Below are 4,989 nucleotides of genomic sequence, written 5' to 3' on the forward strand. Positions count from 1 at the left end.
ACTGGAAGGTTCAGGGCAGAGATAAGAAAGTCCTTCGTGCAACGCATAGTCTTTCTTTCTTTTTTATTTATTTTTTGAGATTTTTCAAGTTAGCAAAAATTGCCTAATAACGAACAAGACACATAAGACACAACACCATAAGCTTAACCCCAGTCAACCGTGTGATGCAGCAGCAAAAACCAGTATTGCTGTTCTAGGCTACATCAACAGAAATCTAGTGTCCAGATCAAGGGAAGAACTAGTAGCATTCCATTCTGGCTTAGTCAGACCACACCTGAAGTGCTGGGTCCAGTTCTGGGCACCACAATTTAAGGTAGTTCTTGGCACCATTGCTGGCCACCATTTTGACTTCTTTGCAGGCGTAGTTAGTGGTGTCAGTAACACAGGAACACAGAGTTTCTTCAGATGGTGGATAGAATAACCAGATGCACAAATATATGATGGGGGACACCTGGCTTGACAGACGTATGTGTTGAAAGAGGCCAAGGGTCTTGGTAGGACAGAACCTGAGCATGAGCCAATAGTGTGATGCAGGAGATTCAGAGTCAAAGCAGCTGAATGGTGTGACACATCAGCAAAAAAGCAAAAACAAAAACACTACAACTCATGGTCTTCTAGGCTACATCAATGGAAGTCTAGCATCCCAATCAAGGGAAGTAACAGTCCCGCTCTATTCTGCCTTGGTCAGACCACACCTGAAGTCCTGTGTCCAGTTCTGGGTGCCCCATTTAAGAAGGATGTTGACAAGCTGGAACTTGTGCAGAGGAGGGCAACCAAGATGATCATGGGTCTGGAAATTAAGCCTTATAATGAATGGTTGATGGAGTTAGGTATGTTTAGGCTGGAAGAGAGGAGACTGAGAGCCATCTTCAAATATCTGAAGGGCTGTCCCATGGAAGCTTGAGGACAAATGAGAGCAAAGGCAAAGAAGAAAAGCTGTAGGGCTGCTGTTGTTGTTCCCTGGTCCTACTTGTGGGCTTCTTATGTAACAGGAATCTGATTGGCTGCTGCAAGAACAGGACGATGGTCCAGAAGAGCCCTTCTTTGGCCTTATCCAAAGGCTCTTCTTGCATGGTGAAAATGGGTGGAGGAATTGTTTTTTTTTTTTTCTTCTTCTCCTTTTCCTTTTTTAAAAAAATGATATTTATTAAAGTTTCAAAGACTACAAGAATTACAAAAACAAAAATTAAAAATACAATAAAATACAAAATACAGAAAAAAGAATAAAGTTTTTAAGATATAACAAAAAAATGAAGAATAAAAAGAAACATACAAAATAAAAACAGTTAAAAAACACGTTAATTTTCCAAAACATATCTTCCTTACACTTATTTCCCCGGACCTCCTCATACCTCCCTTTTTTGTATTCCAGTTCAGTTTGTTAGTTCAGCAAATCCTTACCATTAAGCTTTTACCCATTTGTAAACCTTTTTTTTCTTATCTCTTAAAGCATTACAGCTGGAAACCACTTAGTTTCTATCCAACATCCTTCTAAGATTCCTTAATTTTACAATATTTCTGTAAATAGTTTTTAAATTTCTTCCAGTCTTCTTTCACCGACTCTTCTCCCTGGTCTCGGATTCTGCCAGTCATTTCTGCCAGTTCCATGTAGTCAATCACCTTCATCTGCCATTCTTCCAGAGTGGGTAGATCTTGTGTCTTCCAATACTTTGCAATGAGTATTCTTGCTGCTGTTGTAGCATACATAAAAAAAGTTCTGTCCTTCTCTGGCACCAATTGGCCGACAATGCCCAGGAGAAAGGCGAAAATGGGTGGAGGAATTGAGCAACTGAGAACTCAGCCCCAGGAACCAAAGGATGCCAAAAGGACTTTCACACTCTGCAAACAGGTTCAGTAAGTTTTCAGCAATTCTTTGGCTGTGCCAAAAATATATGTGCTAATTTGGAGGCAAACAACTAAATTTGTTTTCTAAGCACTTATCCCCTGGTGGTCCTTCTCACCTCCCACAGCTGATGGGAAACCTTTGCCTGTCTTTGAAGTGGTCTTTTTACCTCCTCAGAGGAGGAGATCAGCTGCTGTTTAGGCTTGGCACAGCTGTGGGAAAGGTGGTGGCATTCCTGATGCGAGAGAGACTTGGAAGGATGCAGCCAACCGCCTGCTTACCCAAATCCTGTGTGTGTGCCTACCTAGGTGTGATGGAATAAGGCTTAGGGACTCACAGAATTGTAGAGTTTTTTGGGGGGGTTCCAAAGAGACATCCAGTCAACCCCCCTGCAATGTGGGGGCACCTGCAGCTCTGCTTTTGCTCAGCAGTAGGTCACCTCCATTGGTGAGGCTGCGAAGGAGGGTTGTCAGGTCTCCAGGGCTGACCTGAAGGCTCCAGTTTTACCTGGAGGACTGCAGGCGGCAGGTGTGTGTGGGGGGAGGTTGAATCTCCAAATGGGCGAGAGTGCAAGATTTTGTACCCTCCAAGTGTCCCAACTTACCCAATTGTCACAGTTTTCTGGGGACGGTCTCGGAATTATGAAACCCATCCCAGCTTCTGATTGGATGGTCTCAATCGACCTTCTTACTTATGCATGTTATTTCAACAATCAACATTTTACTTAACGCTATTGCTTCCAAGCAGTGCAAAATGGGGTGCAAAAGAGATAAACTCAGTTCTAATTCCATGCCCTATTGAATATCTCAGTGGTTTCTGTACTGGAGCATCTCAGAGGATCAGAATTTACATTTCCCCCTCGGGAAACAGCCACCATGGGCAACTACCCAAGCTGGAATCCGCCAGAAAAAAAGTTGTTGCTTTTTACATCCCAAGGAATTAAATGTTCATTGAGGGGGAGACTAGGGCTTATGTGGATTTTCACTGGTATTCCATCGTTAAGGGGTTTTAGGCTTCTGAGTGCCAATGGCTGGAAGCCACAGGAAGCGAGAGTGTTGCTCTTGTGTAGGGGTCAGCAAACTTACTGTGCCTCGGGCCGGTGTCTCCAGTACCAATCGCGCGGCGGGCCGGAGGGTGGGGGAGCGTGTGCTATTTCCGACACACTTCTGGGTCGGAGGAGCACCGGAAATAGCTTGTGCACATGTGCACGGGCCTCCTCCGACCTGGATGTGCACCAGAAATAACTCTTGCACATGCGCAAATAACTCTTGTGCATGTGCACAAGCTATTTCAGGTGCTCCTCTGACCTGGAAGTGTGTAGCTGCGCTTGTGGGCTTTCCCCTGGGGGCGTTTGGTCAGTCCCTGTGAGAAGAGGATGCTAGACAAGATGGGACTTTGGCCTGATCCTGTAGGCTGTTCTTATGTTCTGAAAAGCAGAGAACATTTGCAGGCAGAGGGAGTATGTTTTCGTAGCTAACATCGTTGGCTTCCTGTGTTTGTATGTATGTGTGTGTGTACGTGTGCTTGTGTGTTTAAAAGGCTTTTGTGAGTGGGGTTCCCAAATGCTCCACCTACGAGTCTTCGATGATGATTGGCACCCCTTCTAGATGCATGAGCTGTCACAGGAGACCTGGATGAAGCAACTGGCAGGTCCCGTCCCTTCTTCACGCCCAGGTTTTCTTCCTTTCTTTTTCTTTTCCCCTAAGAACATAAACAAAGGCCAGGACACCAAGAACAGAATGGGAAAGATCAGCCTCCACCCAGTTCAAGCTATGAATCAAGCCAAACAAACCCAGGAGTTGGCATGCGCTAGGCAGACGTTTGCCAGGTCTCCACTCCCATCCCTCTTGCCCCATGCCAAAGGCAGAAGAGGGATGGAACAAGATGGCTGGGACTGGTTTGGTGGGAAGGAGAGCAAGAAGCTGCCTTGCACCGAGTTGGATCGTCGTTGGTCCATCTTGCTTGGCATTGCCAACCTTCGCCAGCACCAGATCTCCAGGGCTTCATGGAGGGTTGTTAGTTTTTGTGTTTTCCAAGCGCTGCCTGGAGATGCTGTCAGGAATTGAAGATGAAACTGTCTGCCTACAAAGTGAGTACTCTACCACTGACCTATGGGCCTTCCCTCCTGTGCTGGTTTGAATTCTCCTTCCAGGCTGAAATATACTTGGAGTCGAGAGTGGATTTCACGCTCTTTATTCAGCTCATAGTGGCGAGGAGGAATGGAAGTTCCCCCAGAATGTCTGCTTTATATACACTATTTACACAATGGGCCCCACGTGATTGGCTAATTCCGGGATTCTCCTGTAGGCCAATCAGGTTGCAGATTCCCTTCCACCTGGAGCTGGATTGGGTGGCTCCTGTGGACCAGTCAGACTGCTGCATTCTGGATCCTATTGTTCTAGGACCAATCAGACGGCTGCATTCTGGATCCTATTGTTCTAGGACCAATCAGATGGCTGCATTCTGAATCCTATTGTTCTAGGACCAATCAGACTGCTGCATTCTGAATCCCATTCAACTCAGTACATAACACAGGTGAAGCCACTGCCCCAAATAAAATAAGTCACCCAAACTCCTTAGTTGAAGCAGTGTCAAAAATATGAAGATCAACATATCTGGATTCAGAAAACCTAGCAAACTACCAGCCAGTTGCTAATCTCCCTTCCCTGGCCAAGGTTCTGGAGCGAGTGTCGCAGACCAGATCCAGGCGCTTTTGGAAGAAACTGATTTCCTGGATCCATTTTAGTCAGGGTTTAGGCCTGGTTTTGGCACAGAAACTGCTTTGGTCACCCTGAATGACGACCTCTGTCAAGAGAGGGGGAGGGAAATGTGTCCCTGTTAATTCTTCTCAAACTCTCAGTGGCTTTTGAAACCATCGACCATGGTATCCTTCTGGAGTGAGTCTCCGAACTAGGGCTGGGAGACACCGCTTTGCGGTGGTTCCAGTCCTACTTGGATGGTCGTTCCCAGAGGGTGTGGATTGGGGAATGCTTTTCAGCCCTGTGGAACCATCAATGTGGGGCTCAATCCTATCCCCCATGTTGTTTAACATCCACATGAAACCGCTAGATGGGGTTATCTGGAGGTGCAGAGTATGTTGTCAGCAGTATGCTGACAGTATAATGGGTATAGACCTCCGGGTATAG

The sequence above is a fragment of the Podarcis pityusensis genome, assembly GCF_964106645.2.
Source record: "Podarcis pityusensis genome assembly, chromosome: 5".
Taxonomy (NCBI): domain Eukaryota; kingdom Metazoa; phylum Chordata; class Lepidosauria; order Squamata; family Lacertidae; genus Podarcis; species Podarcis pityusensis.